This window comes from Mesoplodon densirostris, chromosome 19 (assembly GCF_025265405.1).
Source record: "Mesoplodon densirostris isolate mMesDen1 chromosome 19, mMesDen1 primary haplotype, whole genome shotgun sequence".
NCBI classification, from domain to species: Eukaryota; Metazoa; Chordata; class Mammalia; order Artiodactyla; family Ziphiidae; genus Mesoplodon; species Mesoplodon densirostris.
Genome location: NC_082679.1, coordinates 37895667 through 37913965, shown reverse-complemented (window position 1 = coordinate 37913965; position 18299 = coordinate 37895667). Strand labels below are relative to the sequence as shown.

General features: G+C 43.9%; 1 protein-coding gene across 2 annotated transcripts in view; it reads right to left on the bottom strand.

The window, feature by feature from the left end:
• The window catches only part of NUP93 (nucleoporin 93), a 104216-nt gene extending 94567 nt beyond the window's left edge, over positions 1 to 9649 (bottom strand). For both annotated transcript variants that reach the window (XM_060083925.1, XM_060083924.1), the window contains exon 1: positions 9558 to 9649. The gene's annotated coding sequence lies outside the window, so the exon portion shown is untranslated. The remainder of the gene's footprint in view (positions 1 to 9557) is intronic.
• Positions 9650 to 18299: the final 8650 nt, after the last annotated feature.

Below are 18299 nucleotides of genomic sequence, written 5' to 3'. Positions count from 1 at the left end.
ATGAATTCATAAAAGTGCTAACAAAAGATCAAGATGAAAAAAATTAATTACATGGGACTGAGTGAACTAATGAGGATGATTATAATTTTTGTGACTTTCTGTTTGAATAAAAAAAAAATCCCACAAGGACTCAGAGGCAAAAAATATACAAATCAATTTTCACTGCAAAGTAAAGGAGCTGTTATAGTGGAGGATTACTGGACTGACCGTCAATATTATGACATAGTATGAGTGTGTTTCGTGTTTGGTAAATGCAATCATTGTTGCTTTTGTTGTGGTCATCTATTTACAATGCTTGGTGTCAGTTTATTTATCTCTTGTAAAAATAAAATACAGTGTGTGTGTGTGAAAAAAATTTTCTTAATAGCTGTTCTCTATTTTAAGTAATATAGATTTGTAAACATGTTGTAAATAAATGCCATTGGTTGAAAAAAATAAATTAAATAAATCTTAAAAAACACATAAAAAAACAAAGAACTAAAATAAATTACCCTAGACAGAAGAGAAATGAAAGACCTGGGTGATTCAGTACAAGTATGGGCCTGGATGACTCAGTGTTTGCAGTAAGGAGTGTTTAGTATCAGCTTTCTTGATACATAAAATAACACTTGTATTATTTCACCTTCAATGAGCAAAGAGAAGCAATCTGGCATCACACAGAAACATAAAGTAACCACACAGCCTACCTTCTGACAAATTCTTGGAGTAGAACTGTGCACCCCATCCTGGCTTTGCCCCGCATCATCTCTCTGACCCTGGGACCGGCCCTTCCTCATCTCTGGATCCCAGTTTCACCACCGGTGAGAGGAAGGGGTTGGCTCAGGTGATTTCTAAGGTCCTGCCCGCCGTGAAGAATCTACAGACGTGGGATATTTTAATTCAGTCTTTAAACTCACTTAATGAATGTGTCCTTGGAAGGAGAAGCCCCATTTTAGCGGTGATGAAAAGTATCTGTATAAAGAACCTGAGGAATGATACAGGCCCCATATTACAGCTGCATAAACAGGGGCAGATCACCAAGTCTACCTCCAAAAGGCTTTGGCTCTGGTTCGTCTCTCGAAACCAACGGTTCTCAGTTGGGGGCAGCTTTGCTCCCCAGGGAGCACTGGCAATATATAGAGGCATTTTTGGTTGTCACAACTGAGAGAGAGAGGTGACGTGCTACTGACATCTAGATGGCAGAGGCCAGGGATGCTGCTAAACATCCTATGATGCACAGCACAACCTCCACAACAAAGAATTATTCAGCCTAAAACATCAATTGTGTCAAGGTTGAGAAACCCTGCTGTAAACTAAGGAAGGCTTCTTGTCCTGAGAGCCATGACACCAGCATCACAGGCACCAGGAACCCCGGGAAATATATGCATACATTTTTTTAAAAATATAAGAGAAGCCCTATAGTTGTTATCAGATTCTAAAGTCTGAGTCCCCTGCCCCCCCCCACCGATCCCAAATAATCTTAAAACACTGTATATACAGAATTATACCATTTGAGTTTTTAATGGTGGTAGTCATTCCCGGGTATACCACACAGCAATGGAAAAGATCAAACTAAAGCTACATGGAACAATAGGGATAAATTTCACAGACATAAAAATGAACTAAAGCAGCCAGACACCAAAAAAAGACACTGCATGATTCCATTTATATGGATTTTAAGAAGAGAAAAAACTAATCTGTGGTGCTAGAAATCAGAACACTGGTTATCCAGGGTGTTGGTGGGGATGGGGAATGACTGGGAGGAAGCACAACAGAACTTTTCTGGTACTACAGACTGAAATGTGTTCCTCTAAAATTCGTATGTTGAAGTCCTAACCCCCAATGTGAAGGCATTTGGAGAAGGGACCTTTGGGAGGTAATTAGGTTTAGATGAGGTCATGAAGAGGGGGCCCTCATGATGGGATCAGTACCCCACTAAGAAGAGACACCAGAAAACTGCTTCCTCTATCTCCCACCCCTACTCCACACACACATTCACCCAGGAAAGTACATGTGAGCACACTTGAGATGATGGCCACCTACGAGCCAAAAAGAGAGAGGGTCTTCACCAGAACCCAACCATGTGGCACCCTGGTCTCGGACTTCCTGCAGAACTGTGGAAAAATAAACTTCTGTTGTTTAAGCCACTCAGGCCATGGTGGTTTATATGGCAGCCGAAGGTAAGACACCAGGGTATTGGAAATATTCTATATCTCAATATGGGTCATGGTCACATGATTGAATAAATATATAAAAATTCATCAAGCTATACACTCAACATATATTAAGTGTATATGTTAATATATATAATACATATATTAAGGTTTGTTCACAGATAGAATTTAGAAGAAATAGCAAGAAACATAACATTAGCATAGCAAGAAACTTAGCATTATCTCCAGAGAGAGAGCAAAGCTAAGATTTGGGAGATTTCTACTTTTCGTTGTATAACCCTCTGTCAATCTGAATCCTTTCCGTAAATGTATGTGACCTTTTCTGATTTTTAATAACTTGTTCATTTAAAAACTGCTCTAAACTCCCTGCCTCAGCATGTTTGTCTCACCACTGCCCCTGACTCCTTGATGGCAATGAATGTCAAATCCACACTCCCATCCTGCTTCTTGAACTCACGCTCCAAACCAGGAGTTTCCAGGCACTGCCTGTGCATTTCCACTCAAACCCACAAATGCCACACCCAGTGCACCTCAAAATGCAGTTATCCACCCACCACCACCGCCGCCACCAGACGTCCTCCCAAACCCCTTCACCTGTACCTGGGCTGCACTCTCTCAGGTTCTAACTCACCCTTCTCCTTGCATCTGTGCATGACCTCGAACTGTTTATTTATAGCTATTCTCCACTCTCCAGACTCAGAAACCAAAACAGATGCAGACACATTTTTGAGAGAAAGCACGCAGGTACTCCTCATTATCCACACTATTGCTCTCCCTGACAAAATCTCAGGAAACAAATACTACAGACTCAGATAACATGACATCCCTCACTCTCCACATCTCTCATTACCTAAACAGATTTAGAGAGCAAGAGATACTTTATTTTTGCAGCATCTTCAGTTGCTTTTTTTCCTTTTCCAGCTTTATTGAGATATAACTGACACACAATATTGTGTAATTTTAAGGCACACAACGTGGTTTGATAGACATAAATACTGTGAAATGATTGCCACAATAAGGTTAGTCTAACTGTTGCTTCCATCTTGATCACCATCACTTAAGGCCAGACTTCCCTCCCTTTAAGCCCAAGTTCTTGCTAGATGCAAGTTCCAGCCCCTCCCACTGCACATCACTCTGCTCACTGCGACCACGTTCCTCTTTCCACCATCACTTTCCCTATGTTGCTCCTGAACAAAAGCCCTCAATACCTTCAACTCACGGGATCCAGAGGAGGCACTGTTTTTGGAGAAACCCTGTGTACCAGTAATGTGATTCACTCTGTCCCTGACCGTCCTCATGCATACCCTGCTCTGTGCTCATGCCATTTTTCACAACCAGGAACATCTACTCACCTTCTACCACACCCCTGAGATCCAGCCAGGAACTGTACCCTCTAGCTGGGTGACCTTGGGCAAGTTAATTACTCCCTCTGGGCCTCACCTGTGAAGTGCAAAAATAGACGTACCTTCCTCGACTGCCACACAGTAACCACTCAAACATCAGCTATCGTTTTACCACGAATTCAAGTCCTACTTACCAAAATGCTTTTCCTCAATACCCATCCCACAGGAATCTCCCCTCATCTAGATTCCTCTCTACTCCATTTATTTATTTGCCTTACACGTTTCTATGTGGCCAGCCATCTGTTTTTGTGCTCCACAGGGTTTCTTTTTTCTTTTTTAAATTTTTATTTACTTATTTATTTTTGGCTGTGTTGGCTCTTCGTTGCTGCGCATGGGCTTTCTCTAGTTGTGGCGAGTGGGGGCTACTCTTCGTTGCGGTGCGCGGGCTTCTCATTGCAGTGGCTTCTCTTGCTGAGGAGCATGGGATCTAGGTGCGCGGGCTACAGTAGTTGTGGCTCGTGGGCTCTAGAGCGCAGGCTCAGTAGTTGTGGTGCATGGGTTTAGTCGCTTTGCGGCATGTGGGATCTTCCCGGACCAGGGCTCGAACCCGTGTCCCCTAGCATTGGCTGGCGGATTCTTAACCACTGCGCCACCGGGGAAGTCCCTCCACAGGGTTTCTGCAGCCTCCTTACTTCACTCTGGAGCTCTCACAGAGCTATTTTCGTCAATATATAGTTGTTTATTTGCTGTTTTTGTTGTTTTTATGGGGGGACAAAGTGTTAGGACCTGTTAGTCCACCACCCTGCTGACATTCTCATTTACCTTATGTTATCATCTATTAATACCTAGTTTTCTTCTCCCCCAAACAGCTTAAAATTTAAAGTATTTTGTAGCTTTACCTTTTTTTTTAAAAATATATAACTCCAACAGTGCCCTTAAACAGTAGCTAGATCCACAATACAGTCACTAACTGCCAGAATAACCTTCAGCAAACCTTTCCCAAAATGCCTAATGACTCATTTTCTAAATTCCTGTGTTTGCCTTGTAAAGTTCACCAAAGTTAGAGCCCCATGTACGTGTGAGCACACTCGAGACGGTGGCTACCAACAAGCCAGAAAGAGAGAGGGTCCTCACCAGAACCCAACCATGTGGCACACCGGTCTTGGACTTCCAGCCTCCAGAACTGTAGAAAAACAAACTTCTGTTGTTTAAGCCACTCAGGCCATGGTGATTTATATGGCAGCTTTCCTTCATTCATTTAACAAATACTTATTGAGCATCTACCACATGCTAAGTACTGTTTGTTCAAAGCAATGGGGATGGAGCTATGGGAAAACCAGACAAACTTCCCCAGCCTCAGGGAGCTTGTGTCTATTAGGAGACAGACAATAAAAATGCATAAACATATAGACACATGATGCCAAGTATTGATAAGTGCTATGAGGGAGGTAAAACAGGGAAATGCGGCACAGTGGATGGTGGGACTGCTTTAGCTGGGGTGTTCTGAGAAGCTTCTTTTAAAAGGAAACCTTTGAGCAGAGACCTGATTGAAGTAAGGGGGTGAGCTATGTAGATATTTGGGGGATGAATGTTCTTGCCAAGCAAGAAAACAAGGCAGAAGTGTAGTTTGCATAGTTGAAGAGCAGGAGGCCACGTGGCTGAAGCACAGAGTCATGGGGAAGGGTGGTGGGAGAAGGGGTTGGGACAGGGTCAGATCATGTTGGCTTCCCAGCACCAATGACTTTGGATTTCAGCCTACTTATGATGGGAGCCAGTGAAGGGCTGAGCCTTCTCTAAGGCTCATTCCCACTGCTGTGTGGAGAACAGACAGGGGGTGTGAGGGGACAAAGTAAGAACAGGGAGACCAGTCAGGAGGCTACTCTATCACCCAGATGTGATACTTGAGACCTGCGTGGACCAGGGTGATAGTGGCGGAAGAGACAAAAAGTGGGTCTGATTCATGGATACTATATTTTAAGAGTAGATTTAGTGTAGACATGAATTGCTGATGTAGAGTGTGAGAGGAGAAAAGAAGTCAAGGTCAATGCCAAGGCTTTAAGCCTGAGTAACTCAGACCATGAAGGTGCCATTTACTGAAACAAGGGAGACAGGGAAGGCAGTAAGCCTGACATTACAGGGCTGACGTGAGGATGGCATTAGATTATAGAAGTAAAGCCCATGGCAGAGACCTGCGCACAGCCAGAGCTCAGGAAGTGATGGTTGTCCTTTTATTCCACTGTCATTGGTTCCTTCTCCTAGGATTTAGGTCTCTCCTTCCCTAAAATAATTCCTCATCAGTAGGGGAAACTGGGTGAGGGGCACAGAGAACTCCGTACTATCCTGCATGTGTTCTATAAATCTAAAACAAATCTAAAATAAGAAGTTTATTTTAAAAAAATTCCTCAACCCCATGTCCTCCTCTGGCTCCCACTCCCTTCATAAAGAGACGGCCATCCCCTGTCCCGCGTCATTCATTCATCACCACTGCCATCTAACTTTTGCTTGCCTGCCTCCCATTTCCTGAACTCCCTGGCAGTCACCACTGACCCAACTGCCAAATTCAATGGACTCTTCAATCCTTCCTTTCTCACAGCCTTTGACACCCTGACCACTCCTTCCTTCCTGAAACTCTCTCTTCCCAAGACGTGGAGACTCCACCTTCTCCTGGTTCTCCTCCTCCTCCTCCCTCTCTCAGCCTCCTCTGCTGTGCTTCCTTCACCTACCCACCCCTCAAATGCCGAGCTTCTATCCTTGGACCTCCTCTTCTCACACTATATATTTCTCTGGATAACATCCACTTGAACTTCAACTACAATTCCTACCATGCCATTCATCTCCCAGATGGCTACAGACCTCTCTGAATCCGTTCACATACACATGTGCATCCAAGAGAACCACACACACACTCTTGAGCAGGCAGTGCCAGGAGGCTCAATGCTGCCCTTCCATGGACCTCGGAGGTCTATCTGGGCCCAGGCAAGGACACTGACCTATCAAAACAAAGGTGACTTCCGTATCTCTATGTCCAGCCCAGCTCTCTCCCACGGCCAATATTTCCAACTGTTCACCTGACATCTACAGCTGGCTGACCAGTGGATGCCTCAAACTATACATTATCCCAAATGCTTCACTTCTCTCCCCTCTTAGCTGCCACCGCCACCACCACCAGCACCACTTCCTCCTCCTGCATTCCCAGTCTCTCTTGATAAAACGATTAGCACCAGTCAATTCAGCCAGAAACCACCTCAGGCTCCCTTTCCTCTCCAAACATCCAATCTCCAGGTCTATCTCCCAAACCTTTCGGAAAGTCGAACCCTCATCTCTTTTGCCCCCACTCTAACCTCACGCTTTTCTCCTGATTACCTCGTCTAAGCCTTCTTGTTCCTCTAACCTACATTCCCCTTGGCTAGAGAGGTCTTTCTGAAACGTTCCCTTGGCTTTATACCCTCAGCAACACCTTCCATCTCCTACAGAAGGAAGTGCTCGTGCGTTGACACGGCCAATAGGGGCACCCTCCAAAGAATGGGCACTGCCACCCTTACCATCCTCATCTCTTACTGCCTCCCCACAAAGATACCCTAGCAATTCTCTACTCCTTGGGATGCCTCATGCTGTTTCCTCCCTTCACACAGTGGCACATACAGGTGTACACTCTGCTAGAACACAAACATACCCTGGCACATGGGAACTCCTGTGTACCTTGCAAAGTCAGCTGGGACAGTCCTACCTACCTCAAACCCCTCCCACACTATTCTCAACCATCTATTACTGTTCTTCCCCGGCCAGGTGAAGAGTTGTGATGATTTTATTCCCAAGTCTGTTTCTCTCTCTACATGGAGAATTCCTGTAGGGTGAGGTCCACCGACTGCTCAGCTTTGAATCCTCAGCTGCTAAGTTTGGTACAAACTTAAAAAAGTTACCGAATAAAATGTCTGCTGAATTAAAGTGACCTGTTCCCTGAACATACCTCAGATCCTCACCTCCAGGTCTTTGCTCTGACCCCTCCCTCTCGCTGGCACATCTATCTTTCTCTCTACCTTATTTTCTACTTCAGCCCATCAGGAAACAGGTTTAGACACTCAAGTTCACCACATCTCCAATGTTCCCACCTCAGGGTATTTGCACTTGCTGTTCCCCTTCCAGGAATGCTCTTGCCCGAGATACTCCCCTCTCTGATTTCAAACAGGTCTCTGTTCAGACATCCTTGTCCTCTTTTTAAAAAGGCCCTGCCACTACATGCTACCCCTGCAGGCTTACTGCTGGTGATGTGCTCCACAGAAACAGCAGCTCAGTGAGCACAGGTCTATCTCAGTCACCACTGGATCCCTAAGCCTCTAACAGTGTCAGGAACATGGATTTATTTTCTATTTGTTGAGCACCTACTGTGTGCCAGGTCTAGGTGCTGGGGATACATCAGGGAACAAAACAGATAATGTTCTAGAGGGGGAAAACAAACAATACACAGATAAATGAGTAAACTATAAGAACAACTAAAGCAATAAAGGAAGATAGGAAGTGGGGAATGTCTCACTAGATGACCCTTGAATAAAAACCTGAAAGAAGTGAGGGAGCGAACCATATGAATATTGAATCGCAAGCACAAAGGTCCTGAGGTCGAAGCATGTCTGCCATGTGGAAGGAGAGGGTAGCAGAAAATGAAAGTGGGAAAGTAACAGTGGGTCAGATTATGTAAAGCCATATAACTCACTGTAAGGAGTTCATCTTTAAATGAGATGGGGACCCACTGGAGGGTCCTTCTATCTGCTGTGCTGAAAACAGGGGCCAGGGCAGAAGCCAGGAGACCAGATGGGAGACTATTTCAATAATCCAGGAGAGAGGTGATGGTGACCTGGCCCAGGATGCCAAGCACTGGACGTGAAGTAAGAAAGAAAGAGAGCAGTTAAGGATGACTCGAAGGTTATTGGTCAGAGCCTTTTACATTACTGAGAAAAAAAAAAAAAACAGCAAGAAAAGCAGTCTGGGAAGAGAGGTGGAGGGAACCTTGCTAGCCCTATCTTGAAATGTTCAGGTTGAGTTCCCTACAAATCATCACAGTGGAGATATTAAAGTAGGCAGTTGGATATAGGTCAAGGGAGAGGTCCAGGCTGGAGATATTCATGTGGGATCTGTTAGCCTAATAAACAGGTATTAAGAACGATGAGCCTCGAGTGAGATCACCACGAATAAAAAATGAAAATGTCCCAAACACAAATGCACCAAGAAGAATAACTGAAAGAAAGAAGAAAAAATACGACGCCCAAGGGCACACTCTCACAGCCCCCAAACAGAACAGAAAGGTGACCCTTGCTGAAAGACATTTTGGTCTAAACAAATCATAACCTCTTCTCACACCCGACAGAGGGGCAAACCTGGACCAGCAGCTCTGTCAATGGGTCGTCCAAACTTGGAACAAAGACCCCTGCGGTCGGCCCCGTAATTTTTAAAAAAGAGACCCAGTAAATGCAGGCATTGCCTTTGCAGAGGATGGGGTGCTGTGGGCCCAGAGAAAGTGCGGGCCACCTCCAGGTTCTAATCACTAGCATCTCCCTGCACGGGAAGGAGCATTCCGCTGGATGCAGACAGAGGAGATAGGCCAAGGCTCACAGGGTAGCCCCCCTCCCGCGAGGGAAACGCCTCCCGATAGAGTATCCCCGAGGAGCGAGCGAGGGAGCTGACAGGGCGCGGTCAGGAAGATATCAGGCGAAGTGGTGGCGGGGAGGGGCACCGATACAGCCACGGGTGGGCTCGCAGGGCAGGGGTGGGCGTGGGGGCGTGGCGCGCCGGCAGAGCGCTGTAGTGGGGCAGGAGGGTCGCCAGGGGGCCGAAGCTCCGCATTCAGAAAGAGGGCAGACAGAAAGCACTCCCGGAGCCCTACGCTATAATGGGGGGCGGTTCGACAGGGCGCTGTGTCGCTGGCGTCAGGCGTGCCGGCTGCCATGAGGCGAACGGGAAGTGTGAGCAGCACGGCTCCGAGCACATGGACCGGGCTCCGCCCAGCCTCTGGGCCTTAGGTTCAAGGACCTGCCACGTGTAGGAAGGACAGGACCACAAACACCCTTACCTGGCGTTGCAGCCGCGTCAGCCGCTCAGGTCCGGGTGAGAGAACGCGGCGGCCGCGTCTCGCGCCGCTCGCCCGCCTTCCTGATTGGCCGAGACCGGCCTTCCCAGAAGCCCCCGCGCGGCGCGCCGCCAAATGAACTTTATGGAGACCCGAGGAGGAGGACACGGACATGGGCGGGGTTTGGGCGGGGCCTTCGACTGAGCTGTCACTCCCCACACGCACCCAGCCACCGCCCTCACCCCTCCCACGGGGCTAGAGTCGGCTCCTGCCGGAGGAGATCCGACAGTTGCCTGCGCGGATTTCTTACCCTTCAATGAACACCATTCGAGTGCCAGGCACTATTCTAGGTACTGGGGGCACAGTGGCAGGCACGGCAGCAAGATCCCTGCCCTAATGGAGTTCTCAAGCTGGTGGGGTAAACAAAATATAATAAATCACCTCCAGTTTGTAAGGAGGGCAGTGACGAAAAAAGCAGTGTGATGGGAGAGAGAATGTGGTCAGGGAGGGCCTCTCTGAGGAGGTGCTGGCTGAGCTGAAACATGAATGATGAGAAAGGGTCAGCCTTGCAGAGTCTTGGCTGCAGAACATTCTAAGTAGAGGGAACAAATCTGAAGGCTCCACCGGGAAACAAGCCTGGTGTTTGAAGAATAGAAAGAAGGGGAGTATGACTGCTAGAGGATGATCCAGCTCAGGTGGGATAAGACTCACAGTTGGCTGGGGCCAGACTTTGCAGGTCCTTCAGGCCACAGCAAGAAAGTTGAAGTTATTCCTCATGCAAATGGAAGCCACCGGAGGATCTGAAGCCGAACTGTGACATGAGCTGACTTACCTTTATAGACGATCTCTCTAGCCCTCTGGGTAGAGAAGAGGGAAGCAGAGAGGAGCTGGGAGGCTATTTCTGTGTCCGAGACATAAGGAGAGTGGACCTTGGATTGTCACAGTGCCCACTCATGCAACATACATTAGTGCTCACACTATGCCCAAAATGAATGAGACCCAATCCTTACGATCTGGTGAGGAAGCAGAGTGTATTTCAATGTAATGTGCTAAGTGCATGACAGAGCTATATAAGGATGCTAAGGGTGTTTAACCTGGTCTGGTGGGTTGAAAGTCAAGGAGGCCTTCCCAGGGGAAGTGACACCTTAACTGAGCCATAAGGATGAATAGGGCTTAGAATGGCAGAGAGAGAGGAGGTTTTTCCTGGCCTAGGGAATGGTGTAAACAAAGGTAGAGAGGAGAGAAATAGTGCTATTCCCACCCTCACCACACCTTTCCTCGCACTTCTGACAGATTCTCTCCTTGACAGAACTGTAGCCAGGCTCCTCTGAGCCCTGTTCTCTTCTAGGGCCTCAACCTCAGCCTGTAACAACTTGAGCAAAACAACCAACATAGTTTCTAACAGCTCAGGGCCACATCCTTAGGGGACCCTAGCCCACCAGAGAAAACTTAAGGCTGCCAAAAGAATTTAACATTTTTTCTTGCCAACACCTGAAGATAGGGTCCCTGTCTCCCAGCATCTGTGGGAGGTCAGGAGCCTAACTTCAGTGAGCACCAGTTAGCAAATCCAGATGAGTTTCACATGGACTGACACCTCCTTCCCACTTTTGGTAATTTTCCCCTAACTCAGCAGACCTCAACCCCCTCCCTATTCTCTGATTCTCCCTTTGAAATGCCCAGTCACCTCTGTACAAATCAAAGTTGAGTTCCATTCATGCTGGACTCTGTTCCTTACTGCAATAGTATATTGTTGATTAAAATATGTCCTTACCACTTTAACTAGTGTCCAGCTTTGTTTGTCTTTAACAGTTCACACCAGCATATTGTGGGTTCTGTATAAATGACTGATGCTGATTGACAATATACATGGGTGTGGCCTTTGTCTTAAAGCTATTAAATATAACCAGATCCTGCTGTGGTCAGACAATATCCACAAATATAACAGCATCTTGCACCTTAATAATGTTTTATCCTTTTACCTTGCTTTTTTCTATTATGTAAAGAAGAATTTTTAATACCATAGACAAATACTCATGAAACATTGCCAAACGGAAAATCAGGACATTTACCTTTTGGAGCTGAATACTTCCATATTGTAAAACCCAGCAATTCCACTCCTCGATACATGCCCAAGAAAAACTCTTACACATGTGCACCATGAGATATTTGCAAGAATCTTCACAGCAGCACAGTTCATAACAGGAAAAAAAAAAGACAAATGTCCATTAACTAACTAAATAAATAAATAAATTGTGGGTATTATAACAATGGAATATTATTCAGCAGTGAAAATGAGTGTGCTATAGCTACAAACACAACATGGGTGGATCTTGGAAACATAATGTTAAGTGTGAAAAACAAGTAGCAGAAGACTATTAGTATAGTATGAGCTCTACCCTGGCTAGAGTGGCTGGTTCAGGGATGGGCTTATGACTCAACAGAGTCAAGAAAATTCATTCTCAAGATGTTCTGCTCACACAGTTGCTCTCTTTACCACTGGAATTGGAACTGTGAAGGAGTTTTCATAGGAGTCCTAACTCCCTGAAATTAAGCTTTTAGAACTTTAGTTATTAGCCATGAGGAAGAACCTACCTGGGAATGAAGCCATTACAAAAGAGAACAATGTAGTGATGGAGAGAGAGGTAGAATCCAATGACATTATGTGAGCTTCTAGATCAAACTAAAGCTAACCCTATCCCTGGAATGTTCTGTTGCATAAGAAAAAAAAATCCACTTTTTGCTCACTTTCAGTTAGGTTTTCTGTCACTTATAATCAAAATAATCCTGAAGGATGCAAGATTACTTGAACCCTTGCAGCACCTCATCTAACATGCTTGTTACAAGGTCAGCAGGCCAGAATTCAGTAAGCTTTTCCCAACTGAATGTGGTTGTCCCTCACATGCTATATTTTTTTTTGTGGTGCACAGGCCTCTCACTGTTGTGGCCTCTCCCGTTGCGGAGCACAGGCTCCAGATGCGCAGGCTCAGCGGCCATGGCTCACGGGCCCAGCTGCTCCATGGCATGTGGGATCTTCCCGGACCGGGGCATGAACCCGTGTCCCCTGCATTGGCAGGCGGACTCTCAACCACTGCGCCACCAGGGAAGGCCCAACAAAAACTCTTAAAATTTGTATGGAGACACAAAAGACCCCGGATAGCCAAAGCAGTCTTGAGGGAAAAAAATCGGAGCTGGACGAATCAGACTCCCTGACTTCAGACTATACTACAAAGCTACAGTAATCAAGACAATATGGTACTGGCACAAAAACAGAAATATAGATCAATGGAACAGGATAGAAAGCCCAGAGATAGATCCATGCACCTATGGTCAACTAATCTATGACAAAGGAGGCAAGTGTATACAATGGAGAAAAGACAGTCTCTTCAATAAGTGGTGCTGGGAAAACTGGACAGCTACATGTACAAGAATGAAATTAGAACACTCCCTAACACCATACACAAAAATAAACTCAAAATGGATTCGAAACCTAAATGTAAGACCGGACACTATCAAACTCTTAGAGGAAAACAGAGGAAGAACACTCTTTGACATAAATCACAGCAAGATCTTTTTTGATCCACCTCCTAGAGTAATGGAAATAAAAACAAAAATAAACAAATGGGACCTAATGAAACTTAAAAGCTTTTTCACAGAAAAAGAAACCATAAACAAGACGAAAAGACAATCCTCAGAATGGGAGAAAATATTTGCAAATGAATCATCAGACAAAGGATTAATCTCGGGCTTCCCTGGTGGCACAGTGGTTGAGAGTCCGCCTGCCAATGCAGGGGACACGGGTTCGTGCCCCGGTCCAGGAAGATCCCACATGCCACGGAGCAGCTGGGCCCGTGAGCCATGGCCGCTGAGCCTGCGCGTCCGGAGCCTGTGCTCCGCAACGGGAGAGACCACAGCAGTGAGAGGCCCGTGTACCACAAAAAAAAAAAAAAAAAAGGATTAATCTCCAAAATATATAAACAGCTTAGGCAGCTCAATATTATGAAAACAAACAACCCAATCAAAAAATGGGCAGAAGACCTAAATAGACATTTCTCCAAAGAAGACATGCAGGTGGGCAAGAGGCACATGAAAAGCTCCTCAACATCACTAATTATTAGAGAAATGCACATCAAAACTAAAATGAGGTATCACCTTATACTGGTCAGAATGGGCATCATCAGGAAATCTACAAACAACAAATGCTGGAGAGGGTGTGGAGAAAAGGGAACCCTCTTGCACTGTTGGTGGGACTGTAAATTGATACAGCCACTATGGAGAACAGTATGGAGGTCCCTTCAAAAACTAAAAATAGAATTACCCTATGACCCAGCAATCCCACTACTGGGCATATACCCAGAGAAAACCATAATTCAAAAAGACACATGCACCCCAATGTTCATTGGAGCACTATTTACAATAGCCAGGTCATGGAAGCAACCTAAATGCCCATCGACAGATGAATGGATAAAGAAGATGTGGTACAAATACAATGGAATATTACTCAGCCATAAAAAGGAATGAAATTGGGTCATTTATAGAGACATGGATGCATCTAGAGACTGTCATACAGAGTGAAGTAAGTCAGAAAGAGAAAAACAAATATCAGATACTAACACATATATGTGGAACCTAGAAAATGGTAGAGATGAACCGGTTTGCTGAGCAGAAATTGAGACACAGAAGTAGAGAAAAAACGTATGGACACTAAGGGGGGAAAATGGCGGGGGTTGGTGGTGGTGGTGGGATGAACTGGGAGATTGGGATTGACATGTATACACTGATGTGTATAAAGTGGATGACTAATAAGAAAAATAAATAAATTAATTAAAAATTTAAAAACATTTTAAAAAGGAAGGAAATTATGACATATACTACAACATGGATGAACCTTGAGGACATTTACTAAATGAAATAAGCCAGTAACAAAAAGACATATACTGTATGATTTCACTTAGAGTAGCCAAAATCATAGAGACATAAAGTAGAATGGTAGTTGCCAGGAGCTGGGGAGTGGGGGTGGGAATGGAGTTATTTTTTAATGGGTACAGAATTTCAGTTTCACAAGGTGAAAAGTGTTATGGAGATGGATGGTAATGATTGCACATTATGAAAGTATTTAGCACCACTGAACTATACACTTGAAAATTAAGATGGTTAATTTTACGTTATGTCTATATTACCAAAATTTAAAAAAAAAAGTTTTTAAGGTTGTGGAGCAACTGAGACCATCATATACTGCAGAGGAATTGTAAATAGGAACACACACCTTGGAAAACTGGCAAAATACATTAAAGCTAAATATACACATACTCTGTGATTCAACAGTTCTATGTATGTATATATGTATGTATGTATGTTTTATCTATCTCTTGCATAAATGTATACATATTTTCACCAAAGCCATGCACACCAATGTTCATAGCACCATTATTTGTACTAGCCCAGAAGTGGAAACTACCCAAATGTCCATTAAAAGAATAATGGATAAATAAATTATGGTGTGGTCACAGAAGAAAATATTGCAGTAAATAAAAGAATGAACTACATCCACATAAAGCAACATGAATGAATTTCACAGCCATAATGGTAAGCAAAAGAAGCCAGACCCAAATGTATGACTCCATTTATATAAAGTTCAAATGAGACAAAACTAATCTATGGTGACACATTGTCAGATCAGTAGTTATTTTGAAGGGAGGAAGGATTGTTGACTAGGAAGGGAAATGAGACAATCTTCTGAGGTCTGTTAATATTCTGTTTCTCAATCTGGATGCTGAGTGGATGGATATATTCACTTTTAAAAATTCATTGAGCTGAACATTTAAGATTTGTGTACTTTACCGCACATATATTATTCATTATACTATAATAAAAGTTTTTAAAAAAGTAAAATATTCTCTTCACTGTAGAATATTCAATATTTTTGCTACACAGAATTCATATCACTTCCCTTCCCTCAACTATTTGCAGTTTAGAACCTTGTTTTATTTCTTTGGTATTCCCCCACAATCCCTAGCATGCGGTCCATGGAAAGAAAGCTAGAAATATTTCTTAACTGACAGAATTCAGCTCCACAATTGCGCCCTATCTTGAGCTGCTACTGCCAGAGATGGGTTCTTAGTGGGTGGCAGCAAATTGCATAATGCTTTGTGATCTGTGGCTGAGTGATTATCAGTATTCTTTAAAAGTCATTAAAAGCTTAAAAGGGAAGCTTCTTACTTTGCTCTTCAGATGAATTTAATTTCAGCTGCACAAAAGGTGACTTGACAGTATCAGACATGGCAAACAGGCTTTGACTAGAACACTAGCTCCTGTGTGTTCACAATCAGTTGGGTCTATCCAGAAATCCTGTGCTAAGGATGCTGAGAGCAGGTCCAGGCTCAGTGGAGGAACGTTGAGATCATTTGGTGTATCAGTCAAGATGTTTGAGCTCCAAATAACCAATTGAATTTGGCCTGAACAATAAGGAAATGTGTTATTAATCTAATTGGAAGTTTGGCAGTAGATTGACTGGTTGATTCAGCAGCCCACAGTCTCCAGGGACTTTCCATCTCTCTGCTGTGTCATCCTCGGTGTGAACTCCATCTTGGAAGCAGTAAAGATGTTGCTGATCAAACAGGATAGACAGTTCTTACCCTATAAGATGGCTCATAATCCTTGGGCTCTGTCAGAGCTCCTGAGAGACACGGAACATTGAAAGATATTCTCTACAACTGGGATCTGTTAAAGAGTTAACAAAGGAAATTAAGACCACAGCAATCATTAACTGAGCTGTATGCAATAACTGTGCTAAGGGTCTCTGTGAGACTTTTCTCAGTTAATCCTCACAGCAACCCTTTGAGAGAGAGATGCTACTGACAGCCTCATTTAAGATGCAGAAAATGAGGCTAGAGTTAAGTGGCTTACTCAAGGCCATATGGTGAGCTCAGCACAGAACAATGATTCAAACATGACTCCAGACTCTATATTCCATATTAATTCCTACACTTATCTCTTCTCTCATAGTAATAACACCCCTGTCCCTGTAAAAGGCACCATAGTTTAAAGGTGACAAGCATGGGGAAGATGTAAAGCAACCAGAATTCTCCTACATTGTTAGAGGGAATATAAACTATACAACCACTTTGTAAAACTAACAATTTCTAAAAAAAGTTAAACACACACCTACCCTATGACCCAGCCATGCTACTCCTAGGTATCTACGCAAGAAAAATGGAAACATTTGCACAAAAGCACTTTTAAAAAATGCTCATAGTGGCTTTATTCATAATAACCCCAAACTGGAAACCAGCCATATGTCCATCAGTGAATGACACACCTGGGGTATGGCTGTAGAATGGGATACTATTCAGCAAAAAAAGGGAAGAAACTACGATTCCTGAATTGATATAAATGGATCTTAGAAACCATTGCCAGCTAATAGCCAGATATAAAAGAATACATACTATGCCATTCTACTTGTATTAAGTTCAAGAACAGGTAAAGTTAATCTATGGTGATAGAGGTGACAGTAATTGTTCCTTGGAAGTATTGACTGGCAAAGGCACAGAGAACTTTTCGGGGTGCCAGAAATATCCTACCTTGATCTGAGTGGCAATACAGGTGTACACATATGTAAAAATTTATTGAGCTGTACATTTAAGATTTGTGCACTTTACCAGATGAAATGATCTCTCAATGAAAAGATTAATAATTTTCAAATTACAGAAAATGTGATTCACATCTAATATCGGCCTTGAACCTTGCAAAAATCCAGGGCAGGGCAGGGCTGATTATCATTGTGTGTCTTGTGGGAACCTAAACTCCGGGAGAATTAAATGATTTATCCAAGGTTACAGAGGGAGGTAGTGGCAGACCAGAGCCTACACTCAAGTCTTCTGATATCAAGGCCAGTGTTTTCTAATCCACAAAAGACTCAGAGGTGAACTTAGAAGACTTCATGAACTATAGGAGCTATCCACTGGACTGTTAAATGGACTTTCCTGCCAAGTTTCTGAATTGGGAAGGGAATAAATCCCACATTCTCATTAATCAGCAGCTAACACTCCGATGACATTGTGAAGGTGGTAGCATGTTTTAAACACCTGGTTGTTTTATTTGTTATTAAACAAACTGTTGAGTGAAAAAAAAATCCTACACATCTCTTCGTTGCTGCTGTTTCAAAACAGCTTTGCCGACGTCTATCAACTTTGTTTATGTCAAACTGCGCAATTTGTCACTGATGCTGAATTTGCCAAAAGAAAAGTGAATTTGATTGACAAGTCCCCAGGGCTTCTCTCTCTTCCTTTTCAACGTTCCAGATGTCAAAAAAAAAAAAAGTTGGATCCACCCCCAGGAAAGCTCATCTGTGGGTGAAAAATGCACCAAAGGAACTTGGGGGATATGGTTACAGTTTCTGTAGAAACTTTGCCTCCTAGAGACCCCATCTTCTTGATTGGTTCAAATTACCCTCCATTTTCAATTTCTGCCTTTCAATGGAGCCATCTGCTTTGAGGCCCATCTGTCAGGGGCTCTGTTGTGGTTGATTATTAAATGCATTTGCAGATGGAGGTTCAGGAGAAAAAAAGCCTTAAATGACAAAAGAAAATTGTCCCCAAGAATGAACTAGAAAACAGAAGCAGACTTCTAGCTATTACCACTCCTAGACATCAGAAGACTTAATCCTTCTTTGAAAACCCAGGAGTAAATTAACATCAGCAAAGGAGCATGGTGGACAATAGTGGATATTGGGTGGCACTGGGGCTTTCC